Consider the following 24,583-nt stretch of genomic DNA (forward strand, 5'->3'; position numbering starts at 1 on the left):
GTCCGAGAGCACAGTGTCTGGGAGCCAGTGTCCGAGAGCCAGTGTCCAAGAGCACAGTATCCAAGAGCACAGTGTCCGAGAGCACAGTGTCCAAGAGCACAGTGTCCGAGAGCACAGTTTCTGAGAGCACAGTTTCTGAGAGGCAGTGCCCAAGAGTCAGTGCCCGAGAGCACAGTATCTAAGAGCACAGTGTTCGAGAACCAGTGTCCGAGAACACAGTTTCTGAGAGCCAGTGTCCGAGAGCATAGTGCCCAAGTGCCAGTGTCCGAGAGCACAGTTTCTGAGAGCACAGTGTCCGAGAGCACAGATCCGAGAGCCAGTATCCGAGAGCCAGTGTCCGAGAGCACAGTGTCCAAGAGCACAGTATCTGAGAGCCAGTGTCTGAGAGCCAGTGTCCGAGAGCACAGTGTCCGAGAGCCAGTGTCCGAGAGCCAGTGTCCGAGAGCACAGTGTCCGAGAGCACAGTGTCCGAGAGCACAAGGTCCGAGAGCCAGTGTCCGAGAGCACAGTTTCCAAGAGCACAGTGTCCGAGAGCACAAGGTCCGAGAGCACAAGGTCTGAGAGCCAGTGTCCGAGAGCACAGTGTCCGGGAGCACAAGGTCCGAGAGCCAGTGTCCAAGAGCACAGTGTCCGGGAGCACAAGGTGCGAGAGCCAGTGTCCGAGAGCACAGTGTCCGAGAGCACAGTTTCTGAGAGGCAGTGCCCAAGAGCCAGAGTCCGAGACCACAGAGTCCAAGAGCACAGTGTCCGAGAGAACAGTGTCCGAGAGCACAGTTTCTGAGAGGCAGTGCCCAAGAGCCAGTGCCAAGACCCAGTGTCCGAGACCCAGTGTCCAAGAGCACAGTATCCGAGAGCCAGTGTCCGAGAGCCAGTGTCCGAGAGCACAGTGTCTGGGAGCCAGTGTCCGAGAGCCAGTGTCCAAGAGCACAGTATCCAAGAGCACAGTGTCCGAGAGCACAGTGTCCAAGAGCACAGTGTCCGAGAGCACAGTTTCTGAGAGCACAGTTTCTGAGAGGCAGTGCCCAAGAGTCAGTGCCCGAGAGCACAGTATCTAAGAGCACAGTGTTCGAGAACCAGTGTCCGAGAACACAGTTTCTGAGAGCCAGTGTCCGAGAGCATAGTGCCCAAGTGCCAGTGTCCGAGAGCACAGTTTCTGAGAGCACAGTGTCCGAGAGCACAGATCCGAGAGCCAGTATCCGAGAGCCAGTGTCCGAGAGCACAGTGTCCAAGAGCACAGTATCTGAGAGCCAGTGTCTGAGAGCCAGTATCCGAGAGCCAGTGTCCGAGACCCAGTGTCCGAGAGCACAGTGTCCGAGACCCAGTGTCCGAGATCCAGTGTCCGAGACCCAGTGTCCGAGAGCACAGTGTCCAAGAGCACAGTGTACGAGAGCACAGTGTCTGAGAGCCATTGTCCGAGAGCACAGTTTCTGAGAGGCAGTGCCCAAGACCCAGTGTCCGAGACCCAGTGTCCGAGACCCAGTGTCCGAGACCCGGTGTCCGAGACCCAGTGTCCGAGAGCACAGTGTCCGATAGCACTGTGTCCAAGAGCACAGTATCCGAGAGCCAGTGTCCGAGAGCCAGTGTCCGAGAGCACAGTCTCCAAGAGCACAGTCTCCGTGAGCCAATGTCCAAGAGCACAGTGTCCGAGAGCACAGTTTCTGAGAGCACAGTTTCTGAGAGCCAGTGTCTGAGAGCACAGTGTTCATGAGCACAGTTTCTGAGAGGCAGTGCCCAAGAGCCAGTGTCCGAGAGCACAGTTTCTGAGAGCACAGTGACCAAAAGCACAGTGTTCGAGAGCACAGCGTCCGAGAGCACAGTTTCTGAGAGCACAGTTTCTGAGAGCCAGTGCCTAAAACCACAGTGTCTGAGAGCACAGTTTCTGAGAGGCCATGCCAGAGAGCCAGTGTCCGAGAGCCAGTGTCTGAGAGCACAGTTTCTGAGAGGCAGTGCCCAAGAGCCAGTATCCGAGAGCACAGTTTCTGAGAGCACAGTGTCCGAGAGCACAGTGTCCGAGAGCCAGTGTCCGAGAGCCAGTGTCCGAGAGCACAGTGTCTGAGAGCACAGTCTCCGAGAGCACAGCGTCCGAGAGCAATGTCCGAGAGCCAGTGTCCGACAGCACAGTGTCCGAGAGCACAGTGTCCGAGAGCACGGTTTCCGAGAGCACGGTGTCCGAGAGCACGGTGTCCGAGAGCACAGTGTCTGAGAGCCATTGTCCAAGAGCACAGTTTCTGAGAGGCAGTGCCCGAGATCCAGTGTCTGAGACCCAGTGTCCGAGACCCAGTGTCCGAGATCCAGTGTCCGAGACCCAGTGTCTGAGATCCAGTGTCCGAGACGCAGTGTCCGAGAGCACAGTGTCTGAGAGCACAGTGTCCGAGAGCACAGTGTCCGAGAGCCATTGTCCGAGAGCACAGTTTCTGAGAGGCAGTGCCCAAGACCCAGTGTCCGAGACCCAGTGCCCGAGACCCAGTGTCCGAGAGCCAGTGTCCGAGAGCACAGTGTCTGAGAGCCAGTGTCCGAGAGCACAGTGTCTGAGAGCACAGTGTCTGAGAGCACAGTCTCCGAGAGCACAGTGTCCGAGAGCAGTGTCCGAAAGCAGTGTCCGAGAGCCAGTGTCCGACAGCACAGTGTCCGAGAGTACAGTGTCCGAGAGCACGGTTTCCGAGAGCACAGTGTCCGAGAGCACGGTGTCCGAGAGCACAGTGTCTGAGAGCCATTGTCCAAGAGCACAGTTTCTGAGAGGCAGTGCCCGAGATCCAGTGTCTGAGACCCAGGGTCCGAGACCCAGTGTCCGAGATCCAGTGTCCGAGACCCAGTGTCAGAGATCCAGTGTCCGAGACGCAGTGTCCGAGAGCACAGTGTCTGAGAGCAGAGTGTCCGAGAGCACAGTGTCCGAGAGCCATTGTCCGAGAGCACAGTTTCTGAGAGGCAGTGCCCAAGACCCAGTGTCCGAGACCCAGTGCCCGAGACCCAGTGTCCGAGAGCCAGTGTCCGAGAGCACAGTGTCTGAGAGCCAGTGTCCGAGAGCACAGTTTCTGAGAGCCAGTGCCTGAGAGTACAGTGTCTGATAGCCAGTGTCCGAGAGCATAGTGCCCAAGCACCAGTGTCTGAGAGCACAGTTTCTGAGAGCACAGTGTCCGAGAGCACAGTGTCCGAGAGCAGTGTCCGAGACCCAGTGTCCGAGACCCAGTGTCCGAGAATACAGTGTCCAAGAGCACAGAGTCCGAGAGCACAGTGTCCGAGAGCCATTGTCCGAGAGCACAGTTTCTGAGAGGCAGAGCCCAAGAACCAGTGTCCGAGACCCAGTGTCCGAGACCCAGTGTCCGAGACCCAGTGTCCGAGACCCAGTGCCCGAGACCCAGTGTCCGAGAGCACAGTGTCCGAGAGCACAGTGTCCAAGAGCACAGTATCTGAGAGCCAGTGTCCGAGAGCCAGTGTCCGAGAGCACAGTGTCCGAGAGCCAGTGTCCGAGAGCACAGTGTCCGAGAGCCAGTGTCCGAGAGCACAGTTTCCAAGAGCACAGTGTCCGAGAGCACAAGGTCCGAGAGCACAAGGTCTGAGAGCCAGTGTCCGAGAGCACAGTGTCCGGGAGCACAAGGTCCGAGAGCCAGTGTCCAAGAGCACAGTGTCCGGGAGCACAAGGTGCGAGAGCCAGTGTCCGAGAGCACAGTGTCCGAGAGCACAGTTTCTGAGAGGCAGTGCCCAAGAGCCAGAGTCCGAGACCACAGAGTCCAAGAGCACAGTGTCCGAGAGCACAGTTTCTGAGAGGCAGTGCCCAAGAGCCAGTGCCAAGACCCAGTGTCCGAGACCCAGTGTCCAAGAGCACAGTATCCGAGAGCCAGTGTCCGAGAGCCAGTGTCCGAGAGCACAGTGTCTGGGAGCCAGTGTCCGAGAGCCAGTGTCCAAGAGCACAGTATCCAAGAGCACAGTGTCCGAGAGCACAGTGTCCAAGAGCACAGTGTCCGAGAGCACAGTTTCTGAGAGCACAGTTTCTGAGAGGCAGTGCCCAAGAGTCAGTGCCCGAGAGCACAGTATCTAAGAGCACAGTGTTCGAGAACCAGTGTCCGAGAACACAGTTTCTGAGAGCCAGTGTCCGAGAGCATAGTGCCCAAGTGCCAGTGTCCGAGAGCACAGTTTCTGAGAGCACAGTGTCCGAGAGCACAGATCCGAGAGCCAGTATCCGAGAGCCAGTGTCCGAGAGCACAGTGTCCAAGAGCACAGTATCTGAGAGCCAGTGTCTGAGAGCCAGTGTCCGAGAGCACAGTGTCCGAGAGCCAGTGTCCGAGAGCCAGTGTCCGAGAGCACAGTGTCCGAGAGCACAGTGTCCGAGAGCACAAGGTCCGAGAGCCAGTGTCCGAGAGCACAGTTTCCAAGAGCACAGTGTCCGAGAGCACAAGGTCCGAGAGCACAAGGTCTGAGAGCCAGTGTCCGAGAGCACAGTGTCCGGGAGCACAAGGTCCGAGAGCCAGTGTCCAAGAGCACAGTGTCCGGGAGCACAAGGTGCGAGAGCCAGTGTCCGAGAGCACAGTGTCCGAGAGCACAGTTTCTGAGAGGCAGTGCCCAAGAGCCAGAGTCCGAGACCACAGAGTCCAAGAGCACAGTGTCCGAGAGAACAGTGTCCGAGAGCACAGTTTCTGAGAGGCAGTGCCCAAGAGCCAGTGCCAAGACCCAGTGTCCGAGACCCAGTGTCCAAGAGCACAGTATCCGAGAGCCAGTGTCCGAGAGCCAGTGTCCGAGAGCACAGTGTCTGGGAGCCAGTGTCCGAGAGCCAGTGTCCAAGAGCACAGTATCCAAGAGCACAGTGTCCGAGAGCACAGTGTCCAAGAGCACAGTGTCCGAGAGCACAGTTTCTGAGAGCACAGTTTCTGAGAGGCAGTGCCCAAGAGTCAGTGCCCGAGAGCACAGTATCGAAGAGCACAGTGTTCGAGAACCAGTGTCCGAGAACACAGTTTCTGAGAGCCAGTGTCCGAGAGCATAGTGCCCAAGTGCCAGTGTCCGAGAGCACAGTTTCTGAGAGCACAGTGTCCGAGAGCACAGATCCGAGAGCCAGTATCCGAGAGCCAGTGTCCGAGAGCACAGTGTCCAAGAGCACAGTATCTGAGAGCCAGTGTCTGAGAGCCAGTGTCCGAGAGCACAGTGTCCGAGAGCCAGTGTCCGAGAGCCAGTGTCCGAGAGCACAGTGTCCGAGAGCATAGTGTCCGAGAGCGCAAGGTCCGAGAGCCAGTGTCCGAGAGCACAGTGTCCGAGAGCACAGTATCCGAGAGCACAGTTTCTGAGAGGCAGTGCCCAAGAGCCAGTGTCTGAGAGCACAGAGTCCAAGAGCACAGTGTCCAAGAGCACAGTTTCTGAGAGGCAGTGCCCAAGAGCCAGTGTCCGAGAGCACAGTGTCCAAGAGCACAGTGTCTGAGAGCACAGTGTCCGAGAGCACAGTTTCTGAGAGGCAGTGCCCAAGAGTCAGTGCCCAAGAGCACAGTATCTAAGAGCACAGTTTTCGAGAACCAGTGTCCGAGAACACAGTTTCTGAGAGCCAGTGTCCGAGAGCATAGTGCCCAAGCGCCAGTGTCTGAGAGCACAGTTTCTGAGAGCCAGTGCCTGAGAGTACAGTGTCTGATAGCCAGTGTCCGAGAGCATAGTGCCCAAGCGCCAGTGTCTGAGAGCACAGTTTCTGAGAGCACAGTATCCGAGAGCACAGTGTCCGAGAGCAGTGTCCGAGACCCAGTGTCCGAGATCCAGTGTCCGAGATCCAGTGTCCGAGACCCAGTGTCCGAGACCCAGTGTCCGAGAGCACAGTTTCTGAGAGCCAGTGCCTGAGAGTACAGTGTCTGATAGCCAGTGTCCGAGAGCATAGTGCCCAAGCGCCAGTGTCTGAGAGCACAGTTTCTGAGAGCACAGTGTCCGAGAGCACAGTGTCCGAGAGCAGTGTCCGAGACCCAGTGTCCGAGATCCAGTGTCCGAGACCCAGTGTCCGAGAATACAGTGTCCAAGAGCACAGAGTCCGAGAGCACAGTGTCCGAGAGCCATTGTCCGAGAGCACAGTTTCTGAGAGGCAGAGCCTGAGACCCAGTGTCTGAGACCCAGTGCCCGAGACCCAGTGCCCGAGACCCAGTGTCCGAGACCCAGTGTCCGAGAGCACAGTGTCCGAGAGCACAGTGTCCAAGAGCACAGTATCTGAGTGCCAGTGTCCGAGAGCCAGTTTCTGAGATCACAGTGTCCGAGAGCACAGATCCGAGAGCACAGTTTCCAAGAGCACAGTGTCCGAGAGCACAGTGTCCAAGAGCACAGTATCTGAGAGCCAGTGTCTGAGAGCATAGTGCCCAAGCGCCAGTGTCTGAGAGCACAGTTTCTGAGAACACTGTGTCCGAGAGCACAGTGTCCGAGAGCCAGTATCCGAGAGCCAGTGTCCGAGAGCCAGTGTCCAAGAGCACAGTGTCCAAGAGCATCATGTCCGAGAGCACAGTTTCTGAGAGCACAGTGTCTGAGAGCCAGTGTCTGAGAGCACAGTGTTCATGAGCACAGTTTCTGAGAGGCAGTGCCCAAGAGCCAGTGTCCGAGAGCACAGTGTCCGAGAGCACAGCGTCCAAGAGCACAGTGTCCGAGAGCCATTGTCCGAGAGCACAGTTTCTGAGAGGCAGTGCCCGAGACCCAGTGCCCGAGACCCAGTGCCCGAGACCCAGTGTCCGAGACCCAGTGTCCGAGAGCACAGTGTCTGAGAGCCAGTGTCCGAGAGCACAGTTTCTGAGAGCCAGTGCCCGAGAGTACAGTGTCTGATAGCCAGTGTCCGAGAGCATAGTACCCAAGCGCCAGTGTCTGAGAGCACAGTTTCTGTGAGCACAGTTTCTGAGAGCACAGTGTCCGAGAGCACAGTGTCCGAGAGCACAGTGTCCGAGAGCACAGTGTCCGAGAGCCTGTATCAGAGAGCCAGTATCCGAGAGCCAGTGTCCGAGAGCACAGTGTCCGAGAGCACAGTGTCCGAGAGCACAGTGTTCGAGAGCACAGTGTCCAAGAGCACAGTTTCTGAGAGCACAGTGTTCATGAGCACAGTTTCTGAGAGGCAGTGCCCGAGCGCCAGTGTCCGAGAGCACAGTTTCTGAGAGCCAGTGCCCAAGAGCCAGTGTCTGAGAGCACAGTGTCCGAGAGCACCGTGTCCGAGAGCCAGTGTCCGAGAGCCAGTGTCCGGGAGCCAGTGTCTGAGAGCCAGTATCCGAGAGCCAGTGTCCGAGGGCACAGTGTCCGAGAGCACAGTATCCGAGAGCACAGTGTCCAAGAGCACAGTGTCCAAGAGCACGGTGTCCGAGAGCACAGTTTCTGAGAGCACAGTGTTCATGAGCACAGTTTCTGAGAGGCAGTGCCCGAGAGCCAGTGTCTGAGAGCACAGTTTCTGAGAGGCAGTGCCCAAGAGCCAGTGTCCGAGAGCACAGTGTCCAAGAGCACAGTGTCTGAGAGCACAGTTTCTGAGAGGCAGTGCCCAAGAGTCAGTGCCCAAGAGCACAGTATCTAAGAGCACAGTGTTCGAGAACCAGTGTCCGAGAACACAGTTTCTGAGAGCCAGTGTCCGAGAGCATAGTGCCCAAGTGCCAGTGTCTGAGAGCACAGTTTCTGAGAGCCAGTGCCTGAGAGTACAGTGTCTGATAGCCAGTGTCCGAGAGCATAGTGCCCAAGCGCCAGTGTCTGAGAGCACAGTTTCTGAGAGCACAGTATCCGAGAGCACAGTGTCCGAGAGCAGTGTCCGAGACCCAGTGTCCGAGATCCAGTGTCCGAGACCCAGTGTCCGAGACCCAGTGTCCGAGACCCAGTGTCCGAGAGCACAGTTTCTGAGAGCCAGTGCCTGAGAGTACAGTGTCTGATAGCCAGTGTCCGAGAGCATAGTGCCCAAGCGCCAGTGTCTGAGAGCACAGTTTCTGAGAGCACAGTGTCCGAGAGCACAGTGTCCAAGAGCACAGTTTCTGAGAGGCAGTGCCCAAGAGCCAGTGTCCGAGACCCAGTGTCCGAGACCCAGTGTCCGAGACCCAGTGTCCGAGAATACAGTGTCCAAGAGCACAGAGTCCGAGAGCACAGTGTCCGAGAGCCATTGTCCGAGAGCACAGTTTCTGAGAGGCAGAGCCCAAGAACCAGTGTCCGAGACCCAGTGTCCGAGACCCAGTGCCCGAGACCCAGTGTCCGAGACCCAGTGTCCGAGAGCACAGTGTCCAAGAGCACAGTATCTGAGTGCCAGTGTCCGAGAGCCAGTTTCTGAGAGCACAGTGTCCGAGAGCACAGATCCGAGAGCACAGTTTCCAAGAGCACAGTGTCCGAGAGCACAGTGTCCAAGAGCACAGTATCTGAGAGCCAGTGTCTGAGAGCCAGTGTCCGAGAGCACAGTGTCCGAGAGCCAGTGTCCGAGAGCCAGTGTCCGAGAGCACAGTGTCCGAGAGCACAGTGTCCGAGAGCACAGTGTCCGAGAGCCAGTGTCCGAAAGCACAGTGTCCGAGAGCACAGTATCCGAGAGCACAGTTTCTGAGAGGCAGTGCCCAAGAGCCAGTGTCCGAGAGCACAGAGTCCAAGAGCACAGTGTCCAAGAGCACAGTTTCTGAGAGGCAGTGCCCAAGAGCCAGTGTCCGAGAGCACAGTGTCCAAGAGCACAGTGTCTGAGAGCACAGTGTCCAAGAGCACAGTTTCTGAGAGGCAGTGCCCAAGAGTCAGTGCCCGAGAGCACAGTATCTAAGAGCACAGTGTTCGAGAACCAGTGTCCGAGAACACAGTTTCTGAGAGCCAGTGTCCGAGAGCATAGTGCCCAAGTGCCAGTGTCTGAGAGCACAGTTTCTGAGAACACAGTGTCCGAGAGCACAGTGTCCGAGAGCCAGTATCCGAGAGCCAGTGTCCGAGAGCCAGTGTCCAAGAGCACAGTGTCCAAGAGCATCATGTCCGAGAGCACAGTTTCTGAGAGCACAGTGTCTGAGAGCCAGTGTCTGAGAGCACAGTGTTCATGAGCACAGTTTCTGAGAGGCAGTGCCCGAGAGCCAGTGTCCGAGAGCACAGTGTCCGAGAGCACAGCGTCCGAGAGCACAGTGTCCGAGAGCCATTGTCCGAGAGCACAGTTTCTGAGAGGCAGTGCCCAAGACCCAGTGCCCGAGACCCAGTGCCCGAGACCCAGTGTCCGAGACCCAGTGTCCGAGAGCACAGTGTCTGAGAGCCAGTGTCCGAGAGCACAGTTTCTGAGAGCCAGTGCCCGAGAGTACAGTGTCTGATAGCCAGTGTCCGAGAGCATAGTGCCCAAGTGCCAGTGTCTGAGAGCACAGTTTCTGTGAGCACAGTTTCTGAGAGCACAGTGTCCGAGAGCACAGTGTCCGAGAGCACAGTGTCCGAGAGCCTGTATCCGAGAGCCAATATCCGAGAGCCAGTGTCCGAGAGCACAGTGTCCGAGAGCACAGTGTCCGAGAGCACAGTGTTCGAGAGCACAGTGTCCAAGAGCACAGTTTCTGAGAGCACAGTGTTCATGAGCACAGTTTCTGAGAGGCAGTGCCCGAGCGCCAGTGTCCGAGAGCACAGTTTCTGAGAGCCAGTGCCCAAGAGCCAGTGTCTGAGAGCACAGTGTCTGAGAGCACAGTGTCCGAGAGCCAGTGTCCGAGAGCCAGTGTCCGGGAGCCAGTGTCTGAGAGCCAGTATCCGAGAGCCAGTGTCCGAGGGCACAGTGTCCGAGAGCACAGTGTCCGAGAGCACAGTGTCCAAGAGCACAGTGTCCAAGAGCACGGTGTCCGAGAGCACAGTTTCTGAGAGCACAGTGTTCATGAGCACAGTTTCTGAGAGGCAGTGCCCGAGAGCCAGTGTCTGAGAGCACAGTTTCTGAGAGGCAGTGCCCAAGAGCCAGTGTCCGAGAGCACAGTGTCCGAGAGCACAGTGTCCGAGAGCCAGTGTGCTTGAGCACAGTGTCTGAGAGCACAGTTTCTGAGAGCCAGTGTCCAAAAGCACAGTTTCTGAGAGTCAGTGTCCGAGAGCCAGTGTCCGAGAGCACAGTGTCTGAGAGCACAGTTTCTGAGAGCCAGTGTCTGAGAGCACAGTGTCCGAGTGCACAGTTTCTGAGAGCACAGTTTCTGAGAGCCAGTGTCTGAAAGCACAGTGTCTGAGAGCACAGTTTCTGAGAGGCCGTGCCAGAGAGCCAGTGTCCGAGAGCCAGTGTCCGAGAGCACAGTTTCTGAGAGCCAGTGTACGAGAGCACAGTGTCCGAGAGCCAGTGTCCGAGAGCCAGTGTCCGAGAGCCAGTGTCCGAGAGCACAGTGTCCGAGAGCACAGTGTCCGAGAGCACAGTGTCCGAGAGCCAGTGTGCTTGAGCACAGTGTCCGAGAGCACAGTGTCCGAGAGCACAGTGTCCGAAAGCAGTGTCTGAGAGCCAGTGTCCGACAGCACAGTGTCCGAGAGCACAGTGTCCGAGAGCACAGTGTCTGAGAGCCATTGTCCAAGAGCACAGTTTCTGAGAGGCAGTGTCCGAGAGCCAGTGTCCGAGAGCCAGTGTCCGAGATCCAGTGTCCGAGAGCACAGTGTCCGAGAGCACGGTGTCCAAGAGCCATTGTTCGAGAGCACAGTTTCAGAGAGGCAGTGCCCAAGACCCAGTGTCCGAGACCCAGTGTCCGAGAGCACAGTTTCTGAGAACCAGTGCCCGAGAGTACAGTGTCTGATAGCCAGTGTCCGAGAGCATAGTGCCCAAGCGCCAGTGTCTGAGAGCACAGTTTCTGAGAGCACAGTGTCCGAGAGCCAGTGTCCGAGAGCACAGTGTCCGAGAGCACAGTTTCAGAGAGCACAGTTTCAGAGAGCACAGTTTCCAAAAGCCAGTGTCCAAGAGCACAGTGTCCGAGAGCACAGTATCCGAGAGCACAGTGTCCGAGAGCCAGTGTCCGAGAGCCAGTGTCCGAGAGCACAGTTTCTGAGAGCCAGTGTCCAAAAGCACAGTTTCTGAGAGTCAGTGTCCGAGAGCCAGTGTCCGAGAGCACGGTGTCCGAGAGCACAGTTTCTGAGAGCACAGTTTCTGAGAGCACAGTGTCTGAGAGCACAGTGTCCGAGAGCACAGTTTCTGAGAGCACAGTTTCTGAGAGCCAGTGTCTGAAAGCACAGTGTCTGAGAGCACAGTTTCTGAGAGGCTGTGCCCGAGAGCCAGTGTCTGAGAGCCAGTGTCCAAGAGCACAGTTTCTGAGAGGCAGAGCCCAAGAGCCAGTATCCGAGAGCCAGTGTCCGAGAGCCAGTGTCCGAGAGCCGGTGTCCGAGACCCAGTGTCCAAGAGCACCGTGTCCAAGAGCACAGTGTCCGAGAGCACAGTTTCTGAGAGCCAGTGCCCGAGAGTACAGTGTCAGATAGCCAGTGTCCGAAAGCATAGTGCCCAAGCACCAGTGTCTGAGAGCACAGTTTCTGAGAGCACAGTTTCCGAGAGCACAGTGTCTGAGAGCACAGTTTCTGAGAGCACAGTTTCCGAGAGCACAGTTTCTGAGAGCACAGTGCCTGAGAGCACAGTGTCCGAGAGCCAGTGTCCGACAGCCAGTGTCCAAGAGCACAGTGCCTGAGAGCACAGTGCCTGAGAGCCAGTGTCCGAGAGCACAGTGTCCGAGAGCACAGTTTCTGAGAGCACAGTGTTCGAGAGGCAGTGAATCCACTTTTGAGAATTCTGTGCAGTTGGTTCTTAATGAAACAGCTCACTGACCCATCAGGCTACAACATCAAACCTGTCTGCTGAACTTAGCTTTGTGATGGTTCAGATCCTGTAGCAGAAATCAGCAGTTCCAATCCACTGGGGAAAATTATGAAACTTAATTCAATAAATCTAATAATTCCTTGGCTGACCACAGAAAATGGCTATAAGACTTGTCACTAAAAAGCCGGTTGATTGATCAATGTCATTCAGAAAAGTGTACCTGACGTACTGAGCTTTCTCGGGCCTACTGTGACTCCAGTCCTGAGCCTTGGTGCTTGACACTTTAAACTCTGAGGGTGTGTAAAAAGCCCCTCAGTAACAAGGTTCTCAGGGCAATAACTGTGACTTCACCAACAGCTCCCACATTGCAGGAAAAGATTCCTAAAAGTCTGTTCATCAAATCTCTTCATTTACAAACACCAATCCTGGTGTCAGAAACATCAAACACAGTGTCAGCTCTCCCAAACACAGGGACCCTGCCCCCACCCCCCGCAGTGCCCCTCCCTCCCCATCGCCCCCTCCACCAGGTCTGCTCCTCTAAATCGACTATTCATTGGACAGCAGATTGTCTCAGAAATGCACCAGCAACCGGGGGGTGGGGGGGGGTGGTCCCATGGTGACAGCAGGTGTGTTTTAAAGTGTAGGTGGCAGGGTTTAGTGGAATGGGTGTGAGACTCAGAGAGGGAGGTGCAGCCCGGAGTATGTTCACTCCGGCGAGTCTGGCTCAGTGTTACAGGACCGAGCCCAGTGCCGCCAGTTAGTTCCGAGGGTGTTTGGAGAACAAAAGCGAATCCGTGTGGCGGAATTCACTGGGCAAGAGTGAGCGAGAGGGAGAGCAATCAGTCATTGCTCCTTTCAGTAGAGCCCACGCTACTTACACAGCCCTTGGATTCAGTGGGAGGATGGGATTCTCGCTGGGAGCTAGCCATCTCCAAGGCAACCATTCCTCCACCTCACTACAGTTCTGATTGTTACTGTCAGACCTGATTCAAAGGCAGGAGGCTCAGTCGAGTATTAACCTGTCCACATCCAAATATCCACCCCCAGCTTTCAAAGGTTTGCATTTATTAGTTTGCGTTGGTACAGGGGCAAGGGGGAGGGAGTGGGGCAGGGGGGATTTTCAGCCCCCCGACACCCCCCCCCCGCCCCCCCAGAGTATTCAGAGGCAGAGGGAGTGTGCACCCCAGTTTTCGGGGGTAAGGGAATGTGTCCTTGGTTTTGGGGGATGGAAGGAATGTGCCCCATGTGTGTAAGGGAGGGGAGGGGAGGGGAGGGGGGGGCAGAGGGAATTTGCCCCCAGTTTGGAGGGTGGGGGGGGGGGGGTGCGGAGGAAACTTGACCTGGTTTTGGGGGGTGGGGGTGGGGGTGGGGGTGGGGAGAAGATGCCTCAGGTTTCAGTGGGGAGGGGGGGCTGAGGGAATCTGCTCCAGGTTTTTTTGGGGGGGGGGGTGGTGCAGAGGGTATGTGGCCTTGCTGTGGTGGGGGGTATGTCCCACTGCTATGAGTGGGGGAGGACATGTTCATCAGTGTAGTGGGGGGGGGGTTGTGCCCCTGGTGAATGGGGGGGGTTGTGCCCCTGGTGAATGGGGGGGGGGGGGGTCTGTGCCCCTGGTGAATGGGGGGGGGGATCTGTGCCCCTGGTGAATGGGGGGGGGGGGGTCTGTGCCCCTGGTGAATGGGGGGGGGGGGGTCTGTGCCCCTGGTGAATGGGGGGGGGGTGGTTTGTGCCCCTGGTGAACGGGGGGGGGGTTGTGCCCCTGGTGAATGGGGGGGGGGGGGTCTGTGCCCCTGGTGAATGGGGGGGGTGTTGTGCCCCTGGTGAATGGGGGGGGGTTGTGCCCCTGGTGAATGGGGGGGGGTTGTGCCCCTGGTGAATGGGGGGGGGGTTGTGCCCCTGGTGAATGGGGGGGGGTTGTGCCCCTGGTGAATGGGGGGGGGGGTCTGTGCCCCTGGTGAATGGGGGGGGGGGTTGTGCCCCTGGTGAATGGGGGGGGGTTGTGCCCCTGGTGAATGGGGGGGGGGGGTCTGTGCCCCTGGTGAATGGGGGGGGGGGTCTGTGCCCCTGGTGAATGGGGGGGGGGTTGTGCCCCTGGTGAATGGGGGGGGGGGGTCTGTGCCCCTGGTGAATGGGGGGGGGGGGGGTTGTGCCCCTGGTGAATGGGGGGGGGGGGTTGTGCCCCTGGTGAATGGGGGGGGGGTCTGTGCCCCTGGTGAATGGGGGGGGGGGGTCTGTGCCCCTGGTGAATGGGGGGGGGGTTGTGCCCCTGGTGAATGGGGGGGGGGTCTGTGCCCCTGGTGAATGGGGGGGGGGGGTCTGTGCCCCTGGTGAATGGGGGGGGGTTGTGCCCCTGGTGAATGGGGGGGGTTGTGCCCCTGGTGAATGGGGGGGGGGGGTTGTGCCCCTGGTGAATGGGGGGGGGGGGGGTTGTGCCCCTGGTGAATGGGGGGGGGGGTTGTGCCCCTGGTGAATGGGGGGGGGTTTGTGCCCCTGGTGAATGGGGGGGGGGGGGGTCTGTGCCCCTGGTGAATGGGGGGGGGGGTCTGTGCCCCTGGTGAATGGGGGGGGTGTTGTGCCCCTGGTGAATGGGGGGGGGGGGTCTGTGCCCCTGGTGAATGGGGGGGGGTTGTGCCCCTGGTGAATGGGGGGGGGTTGTGCCCCTGGTGAATGGGGGGGGTTGTGCCCCTGGTGAATGGGGGGGGGGGTTGTGCCCCTGGTGAATGGGGGGGGGGGGGTTGTGCCCCTGGTGAATGGGGGGGGGGGGTTGTGCCCCTGGTGAATGGGGGGGGGGTTGTGCCCCTGGTGAATGGGGGGGGGTTTGTGCCCCTGGTGAATGGGGGGGGGGGTTTGTGCCCCTGGTGAATGGGGGGGGTGTTGTGCCCCTGGTGAATGGGGGGGTCTGTGCCCCTGGTGAATGGGGGGGGGGTTGTGCCCCTGGTGAATGGGGGGGGTGTTGTGCCCCTGGTGAATGGGGGGGTCTGTGCCCCTGGTGAATGGGGGGGGGGTTGTGCCCCTGGTGAATGGGGGGTGGGGTCTGTGCCCCTGGTGAATGGGGGGGGGTTTGTGCCCCTGGTGAATGGGGGGGGGGGGGTTGTGCCCCCTGGTGAATGGGGGGTGGGGTTTGTGCCCCTGGTGAATGGGGGGGTCTGTGCCCCTGGTGAATGGGGGGGGGGTTGTGCCCCTGGTGAATGGGGGGGGGGTTGTGCCCCTGGTGAATGGGGGGTGGGTCTGTGCCCCTGGTGAATGGGGGGGGGGGTTTGTGCCCCTGGTGAATGGGGGGGGGTTTGTGCCCCTGGTGAATGGGGGGGGGGGTTGTGCCCCTGGTGAATGGGGGGGGGGTCTGTGCCCCTGGTGAATGGGGGGGGGGGGTTTGTGCCCCTGGTGAATGGGGGGGGGTTTGTGCCCCTGGTGAATGGGGGGGGGGGGTTGTGCCCCTGGTGAATGGGGGGGGGGTCTGTGCCCCTGGTGAATGGGGGGGGGGTCTGTGCCCCTGGTGAATGGGGGGGGGGGGTCTGTGCCCCTGGTGAATGGGGGGGGGGGTCTGTGCCCCTGGTGAATGGGGGGGGGGGTCTGTGCCCCTGGTGAATGGGGGGGGGGGGTCTGTGCCCCTGGTGAATGGGGGGGGGGGGGGTTGTGCCCCTGGTGAATGGGGGGGGGGGGTCTGTGCCCCTGGTGAATGGGGGGGGGGGTTGTGCCCCTGGTGAATGGGGGGGGGGGGGGTTGTGCCCCTGGTGAATGGGGGGTGGGTCTGTGCCCTTGGTGAATGGGGGGGGGGGTCTGTGCCCCTGGTGAATGGGGGGGGGGGTTTGTGCCCCTGGTGAATGGGGGGGGGGGTTTGTGCCCCTGGTGAATGGGGGGGGGGGGGTTGTGCCCCTGGTGAATGGGGGGGGGGGGTCTGTGCCCCTGGTGAATGGGGGGGGGGTCTGTGCCCCTGGTGAATGGGGGGGGGGGTTTGTGCCCCTGGTGAATGGGGGGGGGGGGGGTCTGTGCCCCTGGTGAATGGGGGGGGGGGGGGTCTGTGCCCCTGGTGAATGGGGGGGGGGTCTGTGCCCCTGGTGAATGGGGGGGGGGGTTTGTGCCCCTGGTGAATGGGGGGGGGGGGGTCTGTGCCCCTGGTGAATGGGGGGTGGGGGTCTGTGCCCCTGGTGAATGGGGGGGGGGGTCTGTGCCCCTGGTGAATGGGGGGGGGGTTGTGCCCCTGGTGAATGGGGGGGGGGGTCTGTGCCCCTGGTGAATGGGGGGGGTTGTGCCCCTGGTGAATGGGGGGGGGGGGTCTGTGCCCCTGGTGAATGGGGGGGGTTGTGCCCCTGGTGAATGGGGGGGGTGTTGTGCCCCTGGTGAATGGGGGGGGGGTTGTGCCCCTGGTGAATGGGTGGGGGGTCTGTGCCCCTGGTGAATGGGGGGGGGGTTTGTGCCCCTGATGAATGGGGGGGGGTTTGTGCCCCTGGTGAATGGGGGGGGGGTTGTGCCCCTGGTGAATGGGGGGGGGGGTCTGTGCCCCTGGTGAATGGGGGGGGGGGGGTCTGTGCCCCTGGTGAATGGGGGGGGGGGTTTGTGCCCCTGGTGAATGGGGGGGGGGGGTTGTGCCCCTGGTGAATGGGGGGGGGGGTCTGTGCCCCTGGTGAATGGGGGGGGGGTCTGTGCCCCTGGTGAATGGGGGGGGGGGTCTGTGCCCCTGGTGAATGGGGGGGGGGTCTGTGCCCCTGGTGAATGGGGGGGGGGGGTCTGTGCCCCTGGTGAATGGGGGGGGGTCTGTGCCCCCGGTGAATGGGGGGGGGTTTGTGCCCCTGTTGAATGGGGGGGGGGTCTGTGCCCCTGGTGAATGGGGGGGTTTGTGCCCATGGTGAATGGGGGGGGGGGTTTGTGCCCCTGGTGAATGGGGGGGGGGGGGTCTGTGCCCCTGGTGAATGGGGGGGGGGGTCTGTGCCCCTGGTGAATGGGGGGGGGGGGTCTGTGCCCCTGGTGAATGGGGGGGGGGGGGTTGTGCCCCTGGTGAATGGGGGGGGGGGGTCTGTGCCCCTGGTGAATGGGGGGGGATGGGTTGTGCCCCTGGTGAATGGGGGGGGGGGGTCTGTGCCCCTGGTGAATGGGGGGGGGTCTGTGCCCCTGGTGAATGGGGGGGGGGGGTCTGTGCCCCTGGTGAATGGGGGGGGGGGTCTGTGCCCCTGGTGAATGGGGGGGTTTGTGCCCCTGGTGAATGGGGGGGGTTGTGCCCCTGGTGAATGGGGGGGGGGGTATGTGCCCCTGGTGAATGGGGGGGGGGGTCTGTGCCCCTGGTGAATGGGGGGGGGGGTCTGTGCCCCTGGTGAATGGGGGGGGGGGTCTGTGCCCCTGGTGAATGGGGGGGGGGTCTGTGCCCCTGGTGAATGGGGGGGGGGGGTCTGTGCCCCTGGTGAATGGGGGGGGGGGGGGGTCTGTGCCCCTGGTGAATGGGGGGGGGGGTCTGTGCCCCTGGTGAATGGGGGGGGGGGGGTTTGTGCCCCTGGTGAATGGGGGGGGGGGGGTCTGTGCCCCTGGTGAATGGGGGGGGGTCTGTGCCCCCGGTGAATGGGGGGGGGTTTGTGCCCCTGTTGAATGGGGGGGGGGTCTGTGCCCCTGGTGAATGGGGGGGTTTGTGCCCCTGGTGAATGGGGGGGGGGGTTTGTGCCCCTGGTGAATGGGGGGGGGGGGGGTCTGTGCCCCTGGTGAATGGGGGGGGGGGTCTGTGCCCCTGGTGAATGGGGGGGGGGGGTCTGTGCCCCTGGTGAATGGGGGGGGGGGTCTGTGCCCCTGGTGAATGGGGGGGGGGGTCTGTGCCCCTGGTGAATGGGGGGGGGGGTCTGTGCCCCTGGTGAATGGGGGGGGGGGTTTGTGCCCCTGGTGAATGGGGGGGGGGGTTGTGCCCCTGGTGAATGGGGGGGGGGGGTCTGTGCCCCCTGGTGAATGGGGGGGGGGGGGTTGTGCCCCTGGTGAATGGGGGGGGGGGGTCTGTGCCCCTGGTGAATGGGGGGGGGGGGGTCTGTGCCCCTGGTGAATGGGGGGGGGGGTCTGTGCCCCTGGTGAATGGGGGGGTTTGTGCCCCTGGTGAATGGGGGGGGGGGTTTGTGCCCCTGGTGAATGGGGGGGGGGGGGTCTGTGCCCCTGGTGAATGGGGGGGGGGGTCTGTGCCCCTGGTGAATGGGGGGGGGGGTTTGTGCCCCTGGTGAATGGGGGGGGGGGTTGTGCCCCTGGTGAATGGGGGGGGGGGGTCTGTGCCCCTGGTGAATGGGGGGGGGTCTGTGCCCCGGTGAATGGGGGGGGGTCTGTGCCCCTGGTGAATGGGGGGGGGGGTCTGTGCCCCTGGTGAATGGGGGGGGGGGTTGTGCCCCTGGTGAATGGGGGGGGGGGGTCTGTGCCCCTGGTGAATGGGGGGGGGTCTGTGCCCCCGGTGAATGGGGGGGGGTCTGTGCCCCTGGTGAATGGGGGGGGGGTTTGTGCCCCTGGTGAATGGGGGGGGGGGTTGTGCCCCCGGTGAATGGGGGGGGAGGTGGTTGTGCCCCCGGTGAATGGGGGGGGGGGTCTGTGCCCCTGGTGAATGGGGGGGGGGTTGTGCCCCTGGTGAATGGGGGGGGGGTTGTGCCCCTGGTGAATGGGGGGGGGGTTGTGCCCCTGGTGAATGGGGGGGGGGTTGTGCCCCTGGTGAATGGGGGGGGGGGTTGTGCCCCTGGTGAATGGGGGGGGGGTTGTGCCCCTGGTGAATGGGGGGGGGGGGTCTGTGCCCCTGGTGAATGGGGGGGGGGGGGTCTGTGCCCCTGGTGAATGGGGGGGGGGGTCTGTGCCCCTGGTGAATGGGGGGGGGGGGTTGTGCCCCTGGTGAATGGGGGGGGGGGTTGTGCCCCCGGTTCTTTCTGCCTCTGGCTCCGGGTTGGGTGAATGGGAGTCGGTCCCTCCCCCGGTAAAAGCCGCGCCCACAGGCAGCAGCTGTCAGGCCGATCCCGGGATGAAGCGGCTCTGCCCCGGGGCCGGTGTGACTGAGCGGGGCCGGGGGCACCGGGAGCCCGGGCCGCCTCTCACTCCCCCCGGGACTGGCACCGGGAGCGGGCGGGTCTGAAGTTCCTGTGATGCGGACGGGCCGCCAGGAACCAGGCGCTTCATTCACGGAAGTCGAGTTAAATCGATGTCCGGCCTGGAGCGGCCGCCTCGTGTTCCGCCGGCTGCAAGAGCGGGGCAATAGCGGGGCAATAGCGGAGGAACCGGCCCAGCTGCCGGCGGAGTTTCCGCCGGAGGCAACAGGAGAAATTCAGCGAGAAACGAGCAGGAAAAAGCGATACAAAGTAAGAGAGAAATTGACAAAAAGTAACAGAAAGAGACGGAAAGTGACACAAAGTAACCGAGGAACTTGGTGCAAATCTTGGTCTCTCCACCTGAGCAGAGGGAGAGACAGAGAGAGAATCCCTGGTGTTACAGAGGGAGAGACAGAGAGAGAATCCCTGGTGCACAGAGGGAGAGACAGAGAGAGAATCCCTGGTGTTACAGAGGGAGAGACAGAGAGAGAATCCCTGGTGTTACAGAGGGAGAGACAGAGAGAGAATCCCTGGTGTTACAGAGGGAGAGACAGAGAGAGAATCCCTGGTGCACAGAGGGAGAGGCAGAGAGAGAATCCCTGGTGTTACAGAGGGAGAGACAAAGAGAGAATCCCTGGTGCATAGAGGGAGAGACACAGAGAGAATCCCTGGTGCACAGAGGGAGAGACAGAGAGAGAATCCCTGGTGTTACAGAGGGAGAGACAGAGAGAGAATCCCTGGTGTTACAGAGGGAGAGACAGAGAGAGAATCCCTGGTGTTACAGAGGGAGAGACAGAGAGAGAATCCCTGGTGTTACAGAGGGAGAGACAGAGAGAGAATCCCTGGTGCACAGAGGGAGAGACAGAGAGAGAATCCCTGGTGTTACAGAGGGAGAGACAGAGAGAGCATCCCTGGTGTTACAGAGGGAGAGACAGAGAGAGAATCCCTGGTGTTACAGAGGGAGAGACAGAGAGAGAATCCCTGGTGTTACAGAGGGAGAGACAGAGAGAGAATCCCCTGGTGCACAGAGGGAGAGACAGAGAGAGAATCCCTGGTGTTACAGAGGGAGAGACAGAGAGAGCATCCCTGGTGTTACAGAGGGAGAGACAGAGAGAGAATCCCTGGTGTTACAGAGGGAGAGACAGAGAGAGAATCCCTGGTGTTACAGAGGGAGAGACAGAGAGAGAATCCCTGGTGTTACAGAGGGAGAGACAGAGAGAGAATCCCTGGTGTTACAGAGGGAGAGACAGAGAGAGCATCCCTGGTGTTACAGAGGGAGAGACAGAGAGAGCATCCTGGTGTTACAGAGGGAGAGACAGAGAGAGAATCCCTGGTGTTACAGAGGGAGAGACAGAGAGAGAATCCCTGGTGTTACAGAGGGAGAGACAGAGAGAGAATCCCTGGTGTTACAGAGGGAGAGACAGAGAGAGAATCCCTGGTGTTACAGAGGGAGAGACAGAGAGAGAATCCCTGGTGTTACAGAGGGAGAGACAGAGAGAGAATCCCTGGTGTTACAGAGGGAGAGACAGAGAGAGAATCCCTGGTGTTACAGAGGGAGAGACAGAGAGAGCATCCCTGCTGTTACAGAGGGAGAGACAGAGAGAGCATCCCTGCTGTTACAGAGGGAGAGACAGAGAGAGCATCCCTGGTGCACAGAGGGAGAGACAGAGAGAGCATCCCTGGTGTTACAGAGGGAGAGACAGAGAGAGAATCCCTGGTGCACAGAGGGAGAGACAGAGAGAGAATCCCTGGTGTTACAGAGGGAGAGACAGAGAGAGAATCCCTGGTGTTACAGAGGGAGAGACAGAGAGAGCATCCCTGCTGTTACAGAGGGAGAGACAGAGAGAGCATCCCTGGTGTTACAGAGGGAGAGACAGAGAGAGAATCCCTGGTGCACAGAGGGAGAGACAGAGAGAGAATCCCTGGTGTTACAGAGGGAGAGACAGAGAGAGAATCCCTGGTGTTACAGAGGGAGAGACAGAGAGAGAATCCCTGGTGTTACAGAGGGAGAGACAGAGAGAGAATCCCTGGTGTTACAGAGGGAGAGACAGAGAGAGAATCCCTGATGTTACAGAGGGAGAGACAGAGAGAGAATCCCTGGTGTTACAGAGGGAGAGACAGAGAGAGAATCCCTGGTGTTACAGAGGGAGAGACAGAGAGAGAATCCCTGGTGTTACAGAGGGAGAGACAGAGAGAGAATCCCTGGTGCACAGAGGGAGAGACAGAGAGAGAATCCCTGGTGTTACAGAGGGAGAGACAGAGAGAGAATCCCTGGTGTTACAGAGGGAGAGACAGAGAGAGCATCCCTGCTGTTACAGAGGGAGAGACAGAGAGAGCATCCCTGGTGTTACAGAGGGAGAGACAGAGAGAGCATCCCTGGTGTTACAGAGGGAGAGACAGAGAGAGAATCCCTGGTGCACAGAGGGAGAGACAGAGAGAGAATCCCTGGTGTTACAGAGGGAGAGACAGAGAGAGAATCCCTGGTGTTACAGAGGGAGAGACAGAGAGAGCATCCCTGCTGTTACAGAGGGAGAGACAGAGAGAGCATCCCTGGTGTTACAGAGGGAGAGACAGAGAGAGAATCCCTGGTGCACAGAGGGAGAGACAGAGAGAGAATCCCTGGTGCACAGAGGGAGAGACAGAGAGAGAATCCCTGGTGTTACAGAGGGAGAGACAGAGAGAGAATCCCTGGTGTTACAGAGGGAGAGACAGAGAGAGAATCCCTGGTGTTACAGATGGCGAGACAGAGAGAGAATCCCTGGTGTTACAGAGGGAGAGACAGAGAGAGAATCCCTGGTGTTACAGAGGGAGAGACAGAGAGAGAATCCCTGGTGTTACAGAGGGAGAGACAGAGAGAGAATCCCTGGTGCAAAGAGAGAGAATCCCTGGTGCACAGAGGGAGAGACAGAGAGAGAATCCCTGGTGTTACAGAGGGAGAGACAAAGAGAGAATCCCTGGTGTTACAGAGGGAGAGACAGAGAGAGAATCCCTGGTGTTACGGAGGGAGAGACAGAGAAAGAATCCCTGGTGTTACAGAGGGAGAGACAGAGAGAGAATCCCTGGTGTTACAGAGGGAGAGACAGAGAGAGAATCCCTGGTGCACAGAGAGAGAGACAGAGAGAGAATCCCTGGTGCACAGAGAGAGAGAGGCAAAGAGAGAGAATCCCTGGTGCACAGAGGGAGAGACAGAGAGAGAATCCCTGGTGTTACAGAGAGAGAATCCCTGGTGTTACAGAGGGAGAGACAGAGAGAGAATCCCTGGTGTTACAGAGGGAGAGACAGAGAGAGAATCCCTGGTGTTACAGAGGGAGAGACAGAGAGAGAATCCCTGGTGCACAGAGGGAGAGACAGAGAGAGAATCCCTGGTGTTACAAAGGGAGAGACAGAGAGAGAATCCCTGGTGTTACAGAGGGAGAGACAGAGAGAGAATCCCTGGTGTTACAGAGGGAGAGACAGAGAGAGAATCCCTGGTGTTACAGATGGCGAGACAGAGAGAGAATCCCTGGTGTTACGGAGGGAGAAACAGAGAGAGAATCCCTGGTGTTACAGAGGGAGAGACAGAGAGAGAATCCCTGGTGTTACAGAGGGAGAGACAGAGAGAGAATCCCTGGTGCACAGAGAGAGAGGCAAAGAGAGAGAATCCCTGGTGCACAGAGGGAGAGACAGAGAGAGAATCCCTGGTGTTACAGAGGGAGAGACAGAGAGAGAATCCCTGGTGCACAGAGAGAGAGACAGAGAGAGAATCCCTGGTGCACAGAGAGAGAGAGGCAAAGAGAGAGAATCCCTGGTGCACAGAGGGAGAGACAGAGAGAGAATCCCTGGTGTTACAGAGGGAGAGACAGAGAGAGAATCCCTGGTGTTACAGAGGGAGAGACAGAGAGAGATCCCTGGTGTTACAGAGGGAGAGACAGAGAGAGAATCCCTGGTGTTACAGAGGGAGAGACAGAGAGAGAATCCCTGGTGTTACAGAGGGAGAGACAGAGAGAGAATCCCTGGTGTTACAGAGGGAGAGACAGAGAGAGAATCCCTGGTGTTACAGAGGGAGAGACAGAGAGAGAATCCCTGGTGCACAGAGAGAGAGGCAAAGAGAGAGAATCCCTGGTGCACAGAGGGAGAGACAGAGAGAGAATCCTGGTGTTACAGAGGGAGAGACAGAGAGAGAATCCCTGGTGCACAGAGAGAGAGACAGAGAGAGAATCCCTGGTGCACAGAGAGAGAGAGGCAAAGAGAGAGAATCCCTGGTGCACAGAGGGAGAGACAGAGAGAGAATCCCTGGTGTTACAGAGGGAGAGACAGAGAGAGAATCCCTGGTGTTACAGAGGGACAGACAGAGAGAGAATCCCTGGTGTTACAGAGGGAGAGACAGAGAGAGAATCCCTGGTGCACAGAGGGAGAGACAGAGAGAGAATCCCCTGGTGTTACAGAGGGAGAGACAGAGAGAGAATCCCTGGTGTTACAGAGGGAGAGACAGAGAGAGAATCCCTGGTGTTACAGAGGGAGAGACAGAGAGAGAATCCCTGGTGTTACAGAGGGACAGACAGAGAGAGAATCCCTGGTGTTACAGAGGGAGAGACAGAGAGAGAATCCCTGGTGCACAGAGGGAGAGACAGAGAGAGAATCCCTGGTGTTACAGAGGGAGAGACAGAGAGAGAATCCCTGGTGTTACAGAGGGAGAGACAGAGAGAGAATCCCTGGTGCACAGAGGGAGAGACAGAGAGAGAATCCCTGGTGTTACAGAGGGAGAGACAGAGAGAGAATCCCTGGTGCACAGAGGGAGAGGCAGAGAGAGAATCCCTGGTGTTACAGAGGGAGAGACAAAGAGAGAATCCCTGGTGCACAGAGGGAGAGACACAGAGAGAATCCCTGGTGCACAGAGGGAGAGACAGAGAGAGAATCCCTGGTGTTACAGAGGGAGAGACAGAAAGAGAATCCCTGGTGCACAGAGGGAGAGACAGAGAGAGAATCCCTGCTGTTACAGAGGGAGAGACAGACAGAGAGAATCCCTGGTGTTACAGAGGGAGAGACAGAAAGAGAATCCCTGGTGCACAGAGGGAGAGACAGAGAGAGAATCCCTGGTGTTACAGAGGGAGAGGCAGAGAGAGAATCCCTGGTGTTACAGAAGGAGAGACAGAGAGAGAATTCCTGGTGTTACAGAGGGAGAGACAGAGAAAGAATCCCTAGTGTTACAGAGGGAGAGGCAGAGAGAGCATCCCTGGTATTACAGAGGGAGAGACAGAGAGAGAATCCCTGGTGTTACAGAGGGAGAGACAGAGAGAGAATCCCTGGTATTACAGAGGGAGAGACAGAGAGAGAATCCCTGGTGCACAGAGAGAGAGGCAAAGAGAGAGAATCCCTGGTGCACAGAGGGAGAGACAGAGAGAGAATCCCTGGTGTTACAGAGGGAGAGACAGAGAGAGAATCCCTGGTGTTACAGAGGGAGAGACAGAGAGAGAATCCCTGGTGCACAGAGAGAGAGAGGCAAAGAGAGAGAATCCCTGGTGCACAGAGGGAGAGACAGAGAGCGAATCCCTGGTGTTACAGAGGGAGAGACAGAGAGAGAATCCCTGGTGTTACAGAGGGAGAGACAGAGAGAGAATCCCTGGTGTTACAGAGGGAGAGACAGAGAGAGAATCCCTGGTGCACAGAGGGAGAGACAGAGAGAGAATCCCTGGTGTTACAGAGGGAGAGACAGAGAGAGAATCCCTGGTGCACAGAGGGAGAGACAGAGAGAGAATCCCTGGTGTTACAGAGGGAGAGACAGAGAGAGAATCCCTGGTGTTACAGAGGGAGAGACAGAGAGAGAATCCCTGGTGTTACAGAGGGAGAGACAGAGAGAGAATCCCTGGTGCACAGAGGGAGAGGCAGAGAGAGAATCCCTGGTGTTACAGAGGGAGAGACAAAGAGAGAATCCCT

At 59.0% G+C, this 24,583-nt stretch overlaps 1 protein-coding gene across 4 annotated transcripts in view; it reads left to right on the forward strand.

The window, feature by feature from the left end:
* The window catches only part of LOC121280571 (hyaluronidase-2-like), an 85,283-nt gene that overhangs the window by 34,296 nt on the left and 26,404 nt on the right, over positions 1-24,583 (forward strand). For 2 of the 4 annotated variants that reach the window (XM_041192711.1, XM_041192712.1), the window contains exon 1: positions 18,565-18,940. The exons of the other annotated variants lie outside the window; for them this stretch is intronic. The gene's annotated coding sequence lies outside the window, so the exon portion shown is untranslated. Of the gene's footprint in view, positions 1-18,564; positions 18,941-24,583 lie in introns of those variants that run through there. 4 annotated transcript variants of the gene reach the window in all.

This window comes from Carcharodon carcharias, chromosome 7 (assembly GCF_017639515.1).
Source record: "Carcharodon carcharias isolate sCarCar2 chromosome 7, sCarCar2.pri, whole genome shotgun sequence".
Classification (NCBI taxonomy): Eukaryota; Metazoa; Chordata; class Chondrichthyes; order Lamniformes; family Lamnidae; genus Carcharodon; species Carcharodon carcharias.